We start from the raw sequence: 19,856 nt of genomic DNA on the forward strand, positions 1-19,856 counted from the left end.
AATACTAATATCAATACAAGTGATTGCAACATAATTGAAAATATAATATGAATCTTTTCTTTGAACTGAAATATGATGTTTCAAATTTAAACCGTTAGTAGAAAACTTATTCAATTTGTAATAAAAGTGTTGCATATTAACTATATCAAATAAATGACATATCAAATAGTTAGCATATTCAACTTTCCAAAAGATGTATAACTAACTAAATGATTTAAAAGACTCGTATTGTTGAACTTAATATCTTTTCTATTTTTAATGTGAAATATGGAATATGAAATATGTTTCACTAATATGGGATACTTTAATACTTACCATATTCAATATTCTAGAAGTATAAACAAACACCTTTTTCACTAACATGCATTATGTTATATGAATTATGAAAAATGAACAAACGTTTCACATTTATGAAATCAAGACACATGTTGTATCGCATAAAATTTATATTTCATTATGAAATGAAATAGAAAGTAAATTTCTTCTCTGTTGAAATCAATTTTTTTTAATTTACAATCTAATAAAGATAGAAAAGATGTATTAAAGTATGACAAACATGTTGCGTAGTTACGTATCACATATATTTCTCTGAATTTGTCTAAATAATCAAAATTGTTTTTGTATGATTCTCAGCTAAAGTCCTTGAAGAACAGAAAATATATTGTTTGTAAACAGGCTGCAAGCATCAAAATTTGCAACTCTTCCCATGAAGAAACCTCCATTTATACCTAACATAGTTTCAAGCAAACCTGCAGCAGTACACAATACAAGTCATGCTAAGCGCCCACTAAATATTTACCTTGATTCTTATGTACAAGGAACAACACCGAAGAAGGTATGAATTTCTAACAATTGCAAAAATGTGAATATTTCTACGGCAACAACTATATTTGCTAACACTATTTATTTGATCAGCTAACCGTTCCTCAAATAATTGATCTTAAATGGCACAGTGCTAGGATTGTAAGACATATGACTGAGTTTAAATCCCTTACACAGCCAATTGGTAATTTGGGCGGTCATGTTATTAACCATGAATTAGCGAAATCAGGAAGGGAAAATCTGTCTACAAAGATAGACAATCTATTGGAGATCATTTTAAATGACAACCTTGAATTAGCGAAGAGGCTTCATGAACACAGCCCAGCGACAGAAGTTCAATCTGAAGGTCCACCCAAGTCCAGAAACAGTATAAAGCGTTCTGGAAGTGAATATAGTGGAGCTGATTCTAACAGTGATTGTAAGTACTTCTGAAGTAAAACAACAAGGTGCTGCACTGACTAAGACATGCTAACAGTTTTTTTCATTAATGTTGCAGGCACTTCCAAAAAACTGGACTCATCTAGAAGCTAAATGTTTGAAATTGGAATTACTGGTAAGAGATAGGAAGTCATACTGCATTATTAAGAACTGATATATGTTTTATTTTTTTGTACTTATTATATTCAAGTTACCTACTTCTCTGGTTCATATAAAAATTTGTTGTCACATATGTGCAACTATATAAACTATAATTCATTTGGTGTCATAACATATGTTGTTTCCACTTTATATCTAAATTTTAAGCTCTTTCATTCTGTACATTATTTCTTTCAGGAAATATGGATGCAACAACAACACCAACTAATTGTTGGAAATATGCCCTAGAGGCAATAATAAAAGCATTATTATTATATTTCCTTGTTCATGATAATTGTCTTTATTCATGCTATAATTGTGTTATCCGGAAATCGTAATGCATGTGTGAATAACAGACACCAACATGTCCCTAGTGAGCCTCTAGTTGACTAGCTCGTTGATCAACAGATAGTCATGGTTTCCTGACTATGGACACTGGATGTCATTGATAACGAGATCACATCATTGGGAGAATGATGTGATGGACGAGACCCAATCCTAAACATAGCACAAGATCGTATAGTTCGTTTGCTAGAGTTTTGCAATGTCAAAGTATCTTTTCCTTAGACCATGAGATCGTGTAACTCCCGGATACCGTAGGAGTGCTTTGGGTATGCCAAACGTCACAACGTAACTGGGTGACTATAAAGGTAGACTACGGGTATCTCCGAAAGTGTCTGTTGGGTGACATGGATCAAGACTGGGATTTGTCACTCCGTATGACGGAGAGGTATCACTGGGCCCACTCGGTAATGCATCATCATAATGAGCTCAGAGTGACCAAGTGTCTGGTCACAGGATCATGCATTACGGTACGAGTAAAGTGACTTGCCGGTAACGAGATTGAACGAGGTATTGGGATACCGACGATCGAATCTCGGGCAAGTAACATATCGATAGACAAAGGGAATAGCGTGCGGGGTTGATTGAATCCTCGATATCGTGGTTCATCCGATGAGATCATCGTGGAGCATGTGGGAGCCAACATGGGTATCCAGATCCCGCTGTTGGTTATTGACCGGAGAGTCGTCTCGGTCATGTCTGCTTGTCTCTCGAACCCGTAGGGTCTACACACTTAAGGTTCAGTTACGCTAGGGTTGTAGGGATATGTATATGCAGTAACCCGAATGTTGTTCGGAGTCCCGGATGAGATCCCGGACGTCACGAGGAGTTCCGGAATGGTCCGGAGGTAAAGATTTATATATGGGAAGTCTTGTTTCGGGCATCGGGACAAGTTTCGGGGTTATCGGTATTGTACCGGGACCACCGGAAGGGTCCCGGGGGTCCACCGGGTGGGTCCACCTGTCCCGGGGGGCCACATGGGCTGTAAGGGGGTGCGCCTTGGCCTAATGGGCCAAGGGCACCAGCCCCACATAGGCCCATGCGCCTAGGGTTTAGAAGGGGAAGAGTCCTAGGAGGGTAAGGCACCTCCTAGGTGCCTTGGGGGGGAGGAAAACCCCCCTAGGCCGCCGCACCCCCTAGGAGATTGGATCTCCTAGGGCCGGCCGCCCCCCCTTGGCACCCCTATATATAGTGGGGGAGAGGAGGGACTTCATACCTGAACGCCTCGGCCTTTGGTTGCCTCCTTCTCCCTCCCCAACACCTCCTCAACCTCCATAGTGCTTAGTGAAGCTCTGCCGGAGTACTGCAGCTCCATCAACACCACGCCGTCGTGCTGCTGCTGGTGCCATCTCCCTCAACCTCTCCTCCCTCCCTTGCTGGATCAAGAAGGAGGAGACGTGGCTGTTCCGTACGTGTGTTGAACGCGGAGGTGCCGTCCGTTCGGCGCTGGTCATCGGTGATTTGGATCACGTCGAGTACGACTACATCATCACCGTTCTTTTGAACGCTTCCGCTCGCGATCTACAAAGGTATGTAGATGCATCTAATCACTCGTTGCTAGATGAACTCCTAGATGATCTTGGTGAAACGAGTAGGAAAATTTTTGTTTTCTGCAACATTCCCCAACAGTGGCATCATGAGCTAGGTCTATGCGTAGTTCTTCTTGCGCGAGTAGAACACAATTTGTTGTGGGCGTAGATTTGTCAACTTTCTTGCCGTTACTAGTCCTTTCTTGCTTCAGCGGTATTGTGGGATGAAGCGGCCCGGACCAACCTTACACGTACGCTTACGTGAGACCGGTTCCACCGACTAACATGCACTAGTTGCATAAGGTGGCTGGCGGGTGTCTGTCTCTCCTACTTTAGTTGGAGCGGAATCGATGAACAGGGTCCTTATGAAGAGTAAATAGAAGTTGACAAATCACGTTGTGGCTTTAACGTAGGTAAGAAAACGTTCTTGCTAGAACCCTAATTCAGCCACGTAAAACTTGCAACAACAATTAGAGGACGTCTAACTTGTTTTTGCAGCAAGTGGTTTGTGATATGATATGGCCAAAGTTGTGATGAATGATGAATGATCTATATGTGATGTATGAGATGTTCATGCTATTATAATAGGATTCACGACTTGCATGTCGATGAGTATGACAACCGGCAGGAGCCATAGGAGTTGTCTTTATTCTTTTATATGACCTGCGTGTCATCAAGAAACGCCATGTAAATTACTTTACTTTATTGCTAAACGCGTTAGCCATAGTAGTAGAAGTAATAGTTGGCGAGCAACTTCATGGAGACACGATGATGGAGATCATGATGATGGAGATCATGGTGTCAAGCCGGTGACAAGATGATCATGGAGCCCCAAGATGGAGATCAAAGGAGCTATGTGATATTGGCCATATCATGTCACGTTTATTATTTGATTGCATGTGATGTTTATCATGTTTTGCATCTTGTTTACTTAGAACGACGGTAGTAAATAAGATGATCCCTCACAATAATTTCAAGAAGTGTTCCCCCTAACTGTGCACCGTTGCGACAGTTCGCTGTTTCAAAACACCACGTGATGATCGGGTGTTTTATTCAGACGTTCACATACAACGGGTGTAAGACAGATTTACACATGCAAACACTTAGGTTGACTTGACGAGCCTAGCATGTACAGACATGGCCTCGGAACACAGAAGACCGAAAGGTCGAGCATGAGTCGTATAGAAGATACGATCAACATGAAGATGTTCACCGATGTTGACTAGTCCGTCTCACGTGATGATCGGACACGGTCTAGTTTAACTCGGATCATGTAATACTTAGATGACCAGAGGGATGTCTAATCTAAGTGGGAGTTCACTAATAATTTGATTAGTTGAACTTAATTATCATGAACTTAGTCTAAAATCTTTGCAATATGTCTTGTAGATCAAATGGCCAACGTAGTCCTCAACTTCAACGCGTTCCTAGAGAAAACTAAGCTGAAAGACGATGGCAGCAACTATACGGACTGGGTCCGGAACCTGAGGATCATCCTCATAGCTGCCAAGAAAGATTATGTCCTACAAGCACCGCTTGGTGACGCACCCGTTCTCCCTGCAGAACAAGATGTTATGAACGCTTGGCAAGCACGTTTCGATGACTACTCCCTCGTTCAGTGCGGCATGCTTTACAGCCTAGAGCCGGGGCTCCAAAAGCGTTTTGAGAGACATGGAGCATATGAGATGTTCGAAGAGCTGAAAATGGTTTTCCAAGCTCATGCCCGGGTCGAGAGATATGAAGTCTCCGACAAATTCTTTAGCTGTAAGATGGAGGAAAACAGTTCTGTCAGTGAGCACATACTCACTATGTCTGGGTTGCATAACCGCTTGACTCAGCTGGGAGTTAATCTCCCGGATGATGCGGTCATTGACAGAATCCTCTAGTCGCTTCCACCAAGCTACAAGAGCTTTGTGATGAACTTCAATATGCAAGGGATGGAAAAGACCATTCTTGAAGTATTTGCTATGCTGAAATCAGCAGAGGTAGAAGTCAGAAAGGAACATCAAGTGTTGATGGTCAATAAAACCACTAAGTTCAAGAAAGGCAAGGGTAAAAAGAACTTCAAGAAGGACGGCAAGGAGGTTGCCGCGCCCGGCAAGCAAGCTGCTGGGAAGAAGCCAAAGAATGGACCCAAGCCCGAGACTGAGTGCTTTTATTGCAAGGGAAGCGGTCACTGGAAGCGGAACTGCCCTAAGTACTTAGCGGATAAGAAGGCCGGCAAAACAAAAGGTATATGTGATATACATGTAATTGATGTGTACCTTACTAGTGCCCGTAGTAGCTCCTGGGTATTTGATACCGGTGCAGTTGCTCACATTTGTAACTCAAAGCAGGGGCTGCGGAATAAGCGGAAACTGGCAAAGGACGAGGTGACGATGCGCGTTGGGAATGGTTCCAAGGTCAATGTGATCGCCGTCGGCACGCTACCTCTGCATCTCCCTTCGGGATTAGTTTTAAACCTTAATAATTGTTATTTAGTGCCAGCTTTGAGCATGAACATTGTATCGGGATCTCGTTTAATTCGAGATGGCTACTCTTTTAAATCTGAGAATAATGGTTGTTCCATTTTTATGAGAGATATGTTTTATGGTCATGCTCCTATGGTGAATGGTTTATTCCTTATGAATCTCGAACGTGATGCTACACATGTTCATAATGTGAGTACCAAAAGAAGTAAAGTTGATAATGATAGTCCCACATACTTGTGGCACTGCCGCCTTGGTCACATAGGTGTTAAACGCATGAAGAAGCTCCATGCTGATGGACTTTTAGAGTCTCTTGATTATGAATCATTTGACACGTGCGAACCATGCCTTATGGGTAAAATGACCAAGACTCCGTTCTCAGGAACAATGGAGCGAGCAACCGACTTATTGGAAATCATACATACTGATGTGTGCGGTCCGATGAGTGTTGAGGCTCGCAGTGGCTATCGTTATGTTCTCACCCTCACTGATGATTTAAGTAGGTATGGGTATATCTACTTAATGAAACACAAGTCTGAAACCTTTGAAAAGTTCAAGGAATTTCAGAGTGAGGTTGAAAATCAACGTGACAGGAAAATCAAGTTTCTACGATCAGATCGTGGAGGAGAATACTTGAGTCACGAGTTTGGGGCACACTTAAGAAAATGTGGAATAGTTTCACAACTCACGCCGCCTGGAACACCTCAGCGTAATGGTGTGTCCGAACGTCGTAATCGCACTCTGTTAGATATGGTGCGATCTATGATGTCTCTTACCGATTTACCGCTTTCTTTTTGGGGCTATGCTTTAGAGACTGCCGCATTCACTTTAAATAGGGCTCCGTCGAAATCCGTTGAGACGACACCGTATGAATTATGGTTTGGGAAGAAACCTAAGCTGTCGTTTCTAAAAGTTTGGGGATGCGATGCTTATGTCAAGAAACTTCAACCTGAAAAGCTCGAACCCAAATCGGAAAAATGCGTCTTCATAGGGTACCCAAAAGAAACTATTGGGTACACCTTCTACCTCAGATCCGAAGGCAAGATCTTTGTTGCCAAGAATGGGTCCTTTCTGGAGAAAGAGTTTCTCTCGAAAGAAGTAAGTGGGAGGAAAGTAGAGCTTGATGAAGTATTGCCTCTTGAACCGGAAAATGGCGCAACTCAAGAAAATGTTCCTGAGGTGCCTGCACCGACTAGAGAGGAAGTTAATGAAAATGATCAAGATACTTCTGATCAAGCCCCTACTGAAATCCGAAGGTCCACAAGGACACGTTCCGCACCAGAGTGGTACGGCAACCCTGTCTTGGAAATCATGTTGTTAGACAACGGTGAACCTTCGAACTATGAAGAAGCGATGGCGGGACCGGATTCCGACAAATGGCTGGAAGCCATGAAATCCGAGATAGGATCCATGTATGAAAACAAAGTATGGACTTTGACTGACTTGCCCGTTGAGCGGCGAGCCATAGAAAATAAATGGATCTTTAAGAGGAAGACAGACGCGGATGGTAATGTGACCATCTATAAAGCTCGGCTTGTCGCCAAGGGTTATCGACAAGTTCAAGGGGTTGACTACGATGAGACTTTCTCACCGGTAGCGAAGCTGAAGTCCGTCCGAATCATGTTAGCAATTGCCGCATTCTATGATTACGAAATATGGCAAATGGACGTCAAAACGGCATTCCTTAATGGTTTCCTTAAGGAAGAATTGTATATGATGCAGCCGGAAGGTTTTGTCGATCCTAAGAATGCTGACAAAGTGTGCAAGCTCCAACGCTCGATTTATGGGCTGGTGCAAGCATCTCGGAGTTGGAACATTCGCTTTGATGAGATGATCAAAGCGTTTGGGTTTACACAGACTTATGGAGAAGCCTGCGTTTACAAGAAAGTGAGTGGGAGCTCTGTAGCATTTCTCATATTATATGTAGATGACATACTTTTGATGGGAAATGATATAGAACTCTTGGACAGCATCAAGGCCTACTTGAATAAAAGTTTTTCAATGAAGGACCTTGGAGAAGCTGCTTATATATTAGGCATCAAAATCTATAGAGATAGATCAAGACGCCTCATAGGTCTTTCACAAAGCACATACCTTGATAAGATATTGAAGAAGTTCAATATGGATCAATCCAAGAAGGGGTTCTTGCCTGTGTTGCAAGGTATGAAATTGAGCTCAGCTCAATGTCCGACCACGGCAGAAGATATAGAAGAGATGAGCATCATCCCCTATGCCTCAGCCATAGGTTCTATTATGTATGCCATGCTGTGTACCAGACCTGATGTAAACCTTGCCGTAAGTTTGGTAGGAAGGTACCAAAGTAATCCCGGCAAGGAACACTGGACAGCGGTCAAGAATATCCTGAAGTACCTGAAAAGGACTAAGGAAATGTTTCTCGTTTATGGAGGTGACGAAGAGCTCGTCGTAAAGGGTTACGTCGACGCTAGCTTCGACACAGATCTGGATGACTCTAAGTCACAAACCGGATACGTGTATATTTTGAATGGTGGGGCAGTGAGCTGGTGCAGTTGCAAGCAAAGCGTCGTGGCGGGATCTACATGTGAAGCGGAGTACATGGCAGCCTCGGAGGCAGCACATGAAGCAATATGGGTGAAGGAGTTCATCACCGACCTAGGAGTCATACCCAATGCGTCGGGGCCGATCAAGCTCTTCTGTGACAACTCTGGAGCTATTGCACTTGCCAAGGAGCCCAGGTTTCACAAGAAGACAAGGCACATCAAGCGTCGCTTCAACTCCATTCGTGAAAATGTTCAAGATGGAGACATAGAGATTTGTAAAGTACATACGGACCTGAATGTAGCAGATCCATTGACTAAACCTCTCCCTAGAGCAAAACATGATCAACACCAGAATTCCATGGGTGTTCGATTCATCACAATGTAACTAGATTATTGACTCTAGTGCAAGTGGGAGACTGTTGGAAATATGCCCTAGAGGCAATAATAAAAGCATTATTATTATATTTCCTTGTTCATGATAATTGTCTTTATTCATGCTATAATTGTGTTATCCGGAAATCGTAATGCATGTGTGAATAACAGACACCAACATGTCCCTAGTGAGCCTCTAGTTGACTAGCTCGTTGATCAACAGATAGTCATGGTTTCCTGACTATGGACACTGGATGTCATTGATAACGAGATCACATCATTGGGAGAATGATGTGATGGACGAGACCCAATCCTAAACATAGCACAAGATCGTATAGTTCGTTTGCTAGAGTTTTGCAATGTCAAAGTATCTTTTCCTTAGACCATGAGATCGTGTAACTCCCGGATACCGTAGGAGTGCTTTGGGTATGCCAAACGTCACAACGTAACTGGGTGACTATAAAGGTAGACTACGGGTATCTCCGAAAGTGTCTGTTGGGTGACATGGATCAAGACTGGGATTTGTCACTCCGTATGACGGAGAGGTATCACTGGGCCCACTCGGTAATGCATCATCATAATGAGCTCAGAGTGACCAAGTGTCTGGTCACAGGATCATGCATTACGGTACGAGTAAAGTGACTTGCCGGTAACGAGATTGAACGAGGTATTGGGATACCGACGATCGAATCGCGGGCAAGTAACATATCGATAGACAAAGGGAATAGCGTGCGGGGTTGATTGAATCCTCGACATCGTGGTTCATCCGATGAGATCATCGTGGAGCATGTGGGAGCCAACATGGGTATCCAGATCCCGCTGTTGGTTATTGACCGGAGAGTTGTCTCGGTCATGTCTGCTTGTCTCTCGAACCCGTAGGGTCTACACACTTAAGGTTCAGTTACGCTAGGGTTGTAGGGATATGTATATGCAGTAACCCGAATGTTGTTCGGAGTCCCGGATGAGATCCCGGATGTCACGAGGAGTTCCGGAATGGTCCGGAGGTAAAGATTTATATATGGGAAGTCTTGTTTCGGGCATCGGGACAAGTTTCGGGGTTATCGGTATTGTACCGGGACCACCGGAAGGGTCCCGGGGGTCCACCGGGTGGGTCCACCTGTCCCGGGGGGGCACATGGGCTGTAAGGGGGTGCGCCTTGGCCTAATGGGCCAAGGGCACCAGCCCCACATAGGCCCATGCGCCTAGGGTTTAGAAGGGGAAGAGTCCTAGGAGGGTAAGGCACCTCCTAGGTGCCTTGGGGGGGAGGAAAACCCCCCCTAGGCCGCCGCACCCCCTAGGAGATTGGATCTATGTGACGCCCGGATAATTAAGCTACAGTAAACCCCTGCTAATGGTGCCACGTCACCTCGGTTACTGTTGATAAACTCGAGTTGGTTCAAGCCGATTCAAATTCAAATTCAAAATCAGGCAAACAATAAAGGTCTTCAAACGTTAGAATTTAAAATGATCATCATGTGGCAAATAATCCGTAACTTATTTTGGTTGTTGGAACCAACCTTTTTCAAAATGTTTAAGTGCCTAAACTAACTAAAAACAGGGGCTAAAACAATTATTAAATACTTTCAATAATAAACAAATGTAAAACTAAATTATTTAGTGCCAAATTAATTATGACAGTAGCCTAACTAATAATGCTAATTTAGGTGCTGAGTTGATATATTATATATAAAAAAAACTGCATATAAAGTAAAACTAAAAGAAACAGGAAAATAGAAAGAAAAAGGAAAAGGTCAAAAAAATATAAAAATAGAAACACCCCCCCCCACGCTGGGCCGAGCGGCCCAGCTGGCCTCCGCACCGGCCGGCCCAATGGCCCACCCGGCCCCCTCACTCCCCTTAACCCCTCGTTCCACACCCGACCGAACCCTAGCCCGCACCCCACTCGCCCCACTCGCCCCCTCCCGCATCGCCCGCTCCTCCCCCCCGATCTGGATCGAGATCGGGGGCTCGACGCCGCCGCCGCCCGGCGCCTCCGACCACCCGCTTCTGTCGCCTCGCCTCCTCGCCCCTCCTTCGCACCGCGAGACGCTGCCCGAGGCCTCTGCCCCGCCGCACCATCGCCGAAGGCTGACACCTCGCCGCGCCGTCGCCGGACCTCGAAGCCTTTGCCAGCTCGCCGGACTGCCGCCTCCTCGTCCCCTCCACGCCGGCTGCCCCAAACTTCGCCGACCGAACCCCTGCAGCGGGGGTGAGCTCACCCTGTCCCTTCCCCCCCCCCTGTTCCCCTCTCCTGGTTCCTGCGGTCGCCGCGCACCATGCGCCCACAGCCGCGCCGGCAGCGCCCTGTTCGCGCCCATCACCGCTCGTGTGCGCCCTGCAAGCCGCACGCTCGCGCCCTGGCTACTCTTGCCTCGTTCGCGCAACCCCCCCCCCCGGTGCCGTTGTGACCTCATCGCGGACGGCCCCGCTCCGGCCCGCGCACGTCCGCCTGCCTTTGGCCGCGGTCGCCCTTGCCGGCCTCGCCCCGCTGCCATTCCCGCCTCCCGAGGTCGCGCCCGCTCCGGCCGTGCCTGGCCACGGCCAGTTGGGCTAGCGCCCCGCACGCCGGCGCCCACGCCCGTAACGCCCGTGCCCGCTAAGGGCCCCTATGGGCCATAGACATGTGGGGCCCCCGCCCCAGAACGGTTTAAAAAAAAAGGAATTTAAAAAAAATATGTATAATAAAAATAAATATATAAATAATTAATTAATTAACAATTAATTAATTAATAATTAAAATAGTTAATGAATTAATTAAGTTAATTAATCATGTTTAATTAATCTAATTACGTAGATAGTTTAATTAAACCCTAACTAGACTAATCAGTCAATGACATGTGGGACCCACACGTCAGATTGACCCAGTCAACTCCCTGTTGACTGCTGACGTCATGCTGACGTCATGATGACGTCAGCGTGCACTATTCTGGATAATGTTGCATTAAAATAATTAAATAAATCCTGAAAATGATTTAAATCTTTTAAAATTAATAGAAAATAAACCGTAGCTCTGATGAAAATACTTTCTACATGAAAGTTGCTCAGAACGACGAGACGAATCCGGATACGCAGTCCGTTCGTCCGCCACACACCCCTAACCTATCGAACTCGCAACTTTCCCCCTCCGGCTCCTCTGCCCGAAAACACGAAACGCCGGGAATACTTTCCCGGATGTTTTCCCCCCCTTCACCGGTATCACCCACTACCGCGTTAGGGCACACCGAACACCGCGTATTGCCTTGTTATATTTTGTGATGCTTTGTTTGCTCTGTATTCATTATTTCTTCCCCCTCTCCTCTCCGGTAGACTACGAGACCGACGCTGCTGCTGACCAGTTCGACTACGGAGTTGACGACCCCTCTCTCTTGCCAGAGCAACCAGGCAAGCCCCCCCCCTTGATCACCAGATATCGCCTATTCTCCTCTATACTGCTTGCATTAGAGTAGTGTAGCATGTTACTGCTTTCGTTAATCCTATTCTGATGCATAGCCTGACATTGTCGCTACATCTGTTGATACCTTACCTGCAATCCTAAATGCTTAGTATAGGGTGCTAGTTTATCATCATTGGCCCTACATTCTTGTCAGTCTGCCTTGCTATACTATCGGGCCGTGATCACTTGGGAGGTGATCACGGGTATATACTATACATACATACATACTATACAGATGGTGACTAAAGTCGGGTCAGCTCGAAGAGTACCCGCGAGTGATCCACGGATTGGGGGCTGAAAGGACCTTTGTCCCGACGGCCCTCTGTGTGGATCTTTGTGGCGGAGCGGCAGGGCAGGTTGAGACCGCCTAGGAGAGAGGTGGGCCTGGCCCTGTTCGGCGTTCGCGGACACTTAACACGCTTAACGAGATCTTGGTATTTGATCTGAGTCTGGCTACGAGCCTATACGCACTAACCATCTACGTGGGAGTAGTTATGGGTATCCCGACGTCGTGGTATCAGCCGAAGCACTTCAGACGTCAGCGACGGAGCGGCGCGCGCCGGATTGGACTGGAACGCCTACTAGGCTAGGTCTGCTTTCGGCCGCCCTCGCAACGTGCAGGTGTGCTCAGGGCGATGGGCCCAGACCCCTGCGCGCTTAGGTTTAGACCGGCGTGCTGGCCTCTCTGTTTTGCCTAGGTGGGGCTGCGACGTGTTGATCTTCCGAGGCCGGGCATGACCCAGGAAAGTGTGTCCGGCCAAATGGGATCGAGCGTGTTGGGTTATGTGGTGCACCCCTGCAGGGAAGTTAATCTATTCGAATAGCCGTGATCTTCGGTAACAGGACGACTTGGAGTTGTACCTTGACCTTATGACAACTAGAACCGGATACGTAATAAAACACACCCTTCCAAGTGCCAGATACAACCGGTGGTCGCTCTACCTCAGGGATATGAGGAGGGGATCGCCGGGTAGGATTATGCTATGAGATGTTACTTGGAGATGCTATTTGGAGGACTTCGACCTACCCTATTCTGCCTGTCGCAAGACGAAGGTGACCAGAAGCGTAGTCTTCGATAAGACTAGCTATCCCCCTCTTATTCTGGCATTCTGCAGTTCAGTCCACTGATATGGCCCTTTACACATATACCCATGCATATGTAGTGTAGTTCCTTGCTTGCGAGTACTTTGGATGAGTACTCACGGTTGCTTTCTCCCCTCTTTTTCCCCCCTTTCCCTTCTTTCTGGTTGTCGCAACCAGATGCTGGAGTCCAGGAGCCAGACGCCACCGTCGACGACGACCCCTACTACACCGGAGGTGCCTACTACTACGTGCAGCCCGCTGACGACGACCAGGAGTAGTTAGGAGGATCCCAGGCAGGAGGCCTGCGCCTCTTTCGATCTGTATCCCAGTTTGTGCTAGCCATCTTATGGCAACTTGTTTAACTTATGTCTGTACTCAGATATTGTTGCTTCCGCTGACTCGTCTATGATCGAGCACTTGTATTCGAGCCCTCGAGGCCCCTGGCTTGTATTATGATGCTTGTATGACTTATTTATGTTTTAGAGTTGTGTTGTGATATCTTCCCGTGAGTCCCTGATCTTGATCGTACACATTTGCATGCATGATTAGTGTACGATTGAATTGGGGGCGTCACAAGTTGGTATCAGAGCCGACTGCCTGTAGGAATCCCCCTTCCACACTCCTTGGCCGAAGTCGAGTCTAGACTTTCCAAAACTTTACTAACATGGCTGTGCGGCCCATGGGCCCACGTCGCCATTGGGTGGTATTAGGATCTTTTACTCCTCGATCCTTACTCTGGGATTCCGAACTCTCTTCTACTCGGGTTAAATGAATTTTGCTAAATCTAACATTAGGATCTCGTTATCACTTTCACCCGGAGAGCCCTTTATTACTGATGATCGTCTGCTGCACGTGAAGACCCTGAAGATACTCTCCGCTGTTAACCCGAGAACTTGTGTTCATCACGTTTGCAATTCCCCTTCCACCATCAACCCTTATGGATAACTACTTGCAGTTGTTATTCTTACATTCATCCCCAGTTGGTCTTGTTATTACAAGATACCCCGAAATACTCGTCGATGTTTTGATAACCCTTTAAGCTTACTGCCTTGCAGTTATTTGTCACCTGAATACCCCTATGGAAAATTCTCACACTTATCGAGTATCCGCTCATCCCCCAGTTGTTCATGTGTTTCACAATGGTCTTCGAAATACTATTCGATCTTCCGAAAATCCCGAGCAGCCTATTGCTCTTGAAATTCTCGCTTTCTTAAATTGTGGTTAATCCGATAAGTATAGTAATCGTATTGGCATCCTTCGTCACCATCATTTTTGAGACCGTTGATTCAATATGTTGTGAATGTTCACCATCATCAGTCGAGTCCTAGGATTATCTTTCCGGCTCAGACGTCATGTTGAACATGAGCTGGTTCTCGACCAAACTATCTGTCGTCGATTGTGCCTTTGGTATATTCAATTGATCCATCCTTGATCAGAACGTCTGCTTCTGATCCCTTGTTCTGGAAATCATAATTCCTTTGCATTTAAGCTTTGAGTTAGTCAGTTGTTTCTATAATCTGATCTCCTTGCATTCTTCTTCCTCTAGTTGAGTACCGATACTCGTATCAGATCCTTTGTGGACCATCAAGTCCTTTGTTGGATTGTTATCCGACAATGTCCTTCATAATTAATCACCTTGTGAGCTCTTTCCCCTGATACATAATGCCTTTGGTACATTGTATCCTCTGCTTGACCAACAATGCTCTACTTTCGAGCTTGTATTAATTACCCCGAAGTTTGTGGTGTATGTTCGTAAGATGCCCGGATGGGTTGAACCTATGCCTTCCTTAATATGTGTGAACTCGGAAGATTTCACGAGTCATACTCATCTGGTATTTCACCAGGTAAAACTTTCAACACTAATGCCTTTATCAAAGCGAGAAGTGAATGGAAGATTATACATTAAAGAAGTGGGAGTCGACCTTGAACTTTGTGTTCATGCCCATAGACACGATGTAGATCTTCTCATCGAAGCTTCTCTTAAATTAATTATTCCCTTGGTATAAGTTCTTATATCTGGGATCCGGCCTTTTGCAATCGTGGTTCTGACCATGTTCTCCTGTAAATACCTTTTCTCGGACAAGTTTAAGCACTTGTCTTCTACAAAGCAATACCCTATTCCAACCTCTACTTTGATCTGTCGTCGAGTATTACCCCCCTGGAATCTCGAGATTATCATGGAACTGCATAACTTTTTATGAGTTCTTCATCAAGTGCTACCTTCCCACGGATTCCAATTTTTCGCGGGCTCTGAGTTATTGAACACTCAAAGACACCGATAACTGAACCGAGTCCGCTCTACGGTTCAACAACTCTTCAGCAAGCTTCTATAAGTACGAGTTTGTTACCCGATCACGCCATTCCTAGCCTGTTTGGCTATATCGTTGTCGTGACGAATTCTAACGGGGCTACCTGGTCCTTATTTTCGGAGCACCAATTTTCGACGATGAACTAACCTTACGTCGATTGACCTCGTCATACCCTTTTCACCTTAACCAACAAGCTTGAGTTCGAGTTTGTGTCGTAACGGTGGTTCCAATAACCTCTTACTTCATCATTCCTTTGACTTGATGTCGTCGCTGATCGATTACATCTTCGTGGAATCTCTCGACAAATGTGTCATGATCACCATCTACATACTGATGCTCTTCTAGGATATCAATTGAATTAATGATGAGAAATACCATCCTTGCCCTCGATGAATTGTGTTGTCATCGACCTCTTTATTGCGTTCCCTCCAACAAAAACTTGTTTGTGTTCTGTGTTATACCTCGAGTTCCTTGCTACCTAGCATTTGTTCTTCTTTACCATGGAGTATTACCATCTTTTATGTCAAGAAGGTCGTGAGGATTACTCCACCTCTTAAGACTTCTTGGTATGGTGATACTTCTCACCCTCACCATTCTTTCTTGGTACCCGTGTTGTTTCTAACCGGAATACCGACAATTGAACTATGAGGTGTGAATTCAAAACTTCTAGCAACCCCATTGCTTTGAAGTAATGGTCGAGTTTCATTCTAATTCTTTTGTTCGTCAAGTCACCACTCTAACATTGATCGTGCGACCCAACCCATATTCGGGCGCACCGTTCAACCAATGTTTAATTATGTATGTTTTCCTCGAGCATATCCCATTATATTGTTTAATCTGACAGATGTTATCCCCTTATCCACATAATTGTGGAGATCCATCTTTTGGATACCTCGTTGAATTATCGCTGAGTCCATCAGCCACCTCATCATCCTCTCCTTGGGTTAATGATGAACTCTTGTTAACGGAAATCACTTCTTAGTTCATTTCCCGAGAATCTTACAGTGTCATCCCGTCAATTTGTGTTGCACCTTTCTTCTCAGGCATCCTGGGCCTGAGGTATCCTGACACCCCTCATATCTGAATCTCCATCAGATATGATGGTTGGGACAATTTTCCAAGAGTCATGAAGTTGATCCTTTGGTGACCCGGTAACCTGATGTCATGCCTAGCACCCCCCCCCCCCGGCTGGAGGACCTATCCTTATATATTCCTTTTCAGCAAGGTTATCCGTTCATCCATGAGGAAATTGTAAGACTTATTGTACAAGTTGTTCCTGATGGATCCTTCGTGTTTCCAGAGTCTGATCTTCACATGAAGACCATGTCAATGCTATCTCGAAGCATGCCTATGGTACTCCAATTTTCAACAAGAACATTTGAAACCCAATGTTAAATGTTTCCTGCCCAATTATCCAAACACCGTTGAATGGGTAAAGTCATGAAAATTTCTCTTCCCTTTCCTAAAGGGGTTTTCTACGCTATATCCCGTCATGAATATCATGCGTTGCTTGCCCTTGGGAAGAATATACCCTTGAAATATGTGTTTAAACCCATTTTCCTTTCCTTTGTTCTGTTTAATCTGATAATCATAACTGCCTTTCCATTGGTTGGCTTAACGCGTCTTGTGATCTATATGATCTAAGCGGTAATATTCTCCTGCTTTTGTAAACACCTCGGTGTACAATTCTGTCAGCAAGACCCTGTTACGATTGTTGATGATATTCCGGTAACCACCGATGGACGAGAACTTTGCCTATTGGCCCGCCTCGTTCAACGAGCAGGAAAATGGTTCTCTTCGTCCCTCGCCCTTGGTATCGATGTTGTTGCCGACATATCTGACAGGCTACCCTTTGACACGTCTTACTATCATGACCGTGCAAAATGTCGGCCCCCTTCCTACTTTCAACCACATGGTGGGCCCATAACCCACAGTTCCACAGGATCGAAACCTGACTCTCCTGTACACCCTCATGTTTCCAAAGTTTTTTTTCCTCGCGCGTGAACTCGTATGAAATTCATGAGCCACCTACCGATGAGATCATCAGTTCTGGTATCAGACGCAATACTTATTCTCGTTGCTCTGAACCCCTTTCACCTTCTGATTAGGCATCAAACGCTTGCATATCCGTTTGAAACTTCTCATGGTACCTCCTTACTTTGCTCTCGATATTTTCTTAAGTTTAAATTCGAGAGTACTTCCGTCACCTTCCTCGATGTTGTCGACCAGATAGTCGACCTTGTAGAGGTCTGTTCTTCCGGAATGCCCCGTTACCTATTCGTAAGTACGATGAAGATCCCGAAGAAAGGACGTCGACTTCATCATGATGGCCGGAAGCAAGGGAATGAAGACATCAATGTATTGGACCGGTCTCTTCGAGAAGAGCAAGCCACAATGAGAAGACCTGCTAGATTCGTTACCAAACCTTCCCCCCTTTCACTACCTCTTAAATCTCGGGACGAGATTTCTTGTAGTGGAGGAGAATTGTGACGCCCGGATAATTAAGCTACAGTAAACCCCTGCTAATGGTGCCACGTCACCTCGGTTACTGTTGATAAACTCGAGTTGGTTCAAGCCGATTCAAATTCAAATTCAAAATCAGGCAAACAATAAAGGTCTTCAAACGTTAGAATTTAAAATGATCATCATGTGGCAAATAATCCGTAACTTATTTTGGTTGTTGGAACCAACCTTTTTCAAAATGTTTAAGTGCCTAAACTAACTAAAAACAGGGGCTAAAACAATTATTAAATACTTTTCAATAATAAACAAATGTAAAACTAAATTATTTAGTGCCAAATTAATTATGACAGTAGCCTAACTAATAATGCTAATTTAGGTGCTGAGTTGATATATTATATAAAAAAAACTGCATATAAAGTAAAACTAAAAGAAACAGGAAAATAGAAAGAAAAAGGAAAAGGTCAAAAAAAAATATAAAAATAGAAACACCCCCCCCCCCACGCTGGGCCGAGCGGCCCAGCTGGCCTCCGCACCGGCCGGCCCAATGGCCCACCCGGCCCCCTCACTCCCCTTAACCCCTCGGTCCACACCCGACCGAACCCTAGCCCGCACCCCACTCGCCCCACTCGCCCCCTCCCGCATCGCCCGCTCCTCCCCCCCGATCTGGATCGAGATCGGGGGCTCGACGCCGCCGCCGCCCGGCGCCTCCGACCACCCGCTTCTGTCGCCTCGCCTCCTCGCCCCTCCTTCGCACCGCGAGACGCTGCCCGAGGCCTCTGCCCCGCCGCACCATCGCCGAAGGCTGACACCTCGCCGCGCCGTCGCCGGACCTCGAAGCCTTTGCCAGCTCGCCGGACTGCCGCCTCCTCGTCCCCTCCACGCCGGCTGCCCCAAACTTCGCCGACCGAACCCCTGCAGCGGGGGTGAGCTCACCCTGTCCCTTCCCCCCCCCCCCGTTCCCCTCTCCTGGTTCCTGCGGTCGCCGCGCACCATGCGCCCACAGCCGCGCCGGCAGCGCCCTGTTCGCGCCCATCACCGCTCGTGTGCGCCCTGCAAGCCGCACGCTCGCGCCCTGGCTACTCTTGCCTCGTTCGCGCAACCCCCCCGGTGCCGTTGTGACCTCATCGCGGACGGCCCCGCTCCGGCCCGCGCACGTCCGACTGCCTTTGGCCGCGGTCGCCCTTGCCGGCCTCGCCCCGCTGCCATTCCCGCCTCCCGAGGTCGCGCCCGCTCCGGCCGTGCCTGGCCACGGCCAGTTGGGCTAGCGCCCCGCACGCCGGCGCCCACGCCCGTAACGCCCGTGCCCGCTAAGGGCCCCTATGGGCCACAGACATGTGGGGCCCCCGCCCCAGAACGGTTTAAAAAAAAAGGAATTTAAAAAAAAATATGTATAATAAAAATAAATATATAAATAATTAATTAATTAACAATTAATTAATTAATAATTAAAATAGTTAATGAATTAATTAAGTTAATTAATCATGTTTAATTAATCTAATTACGTAGATAGTTTAATTAAACCCTAACTAGACTAATCAGTCAATGACATGTGGGACCCACACGTCAGATTGACCCAGTCAACTCCCTGTTGACTGCTGACGTCATGCTGACGTCATGATGACGTCAGCGTGCACTATTCTGGATAATGTTGCATTAAAATAATTAAATAAATCCTGAAAATGATTTAAATCTTTTAAAATTAATAGAAAATAAACCGTAGCTCTGATGAAAATACTTTCTACATGAAAGTTGCTCAGAACGACGAGACGAATCCGGATACGCAGTCCGTTCGTCCGCCACACACCCCTAACCTATCGAACTCGCAACTTTCCCCCTCCGGCTCCTCTGCCCGAAAACACGAAACGCCGGGAATACTTTCCCGGATGTTTTTCCCCCTTCACCGGTATCACCCACTACCGCGTTAGGGCACACCGAACACC

Source organism: Triticum aestivum, chromosome 4A (genome assembly GCF_018294505.1).
Source record: "Triticum aestivum cultivar Chinese Spring chromosome 4A, IWGSC CS RefSeq v2.1, whole genome shotgun sequence".
Taxonomy (NCBI): Eukaryota; Viridiplantae; Streptophyta; class Magnoliopsida; order Poales; family Poaceae; genus Triticum; species Triticum aestivum.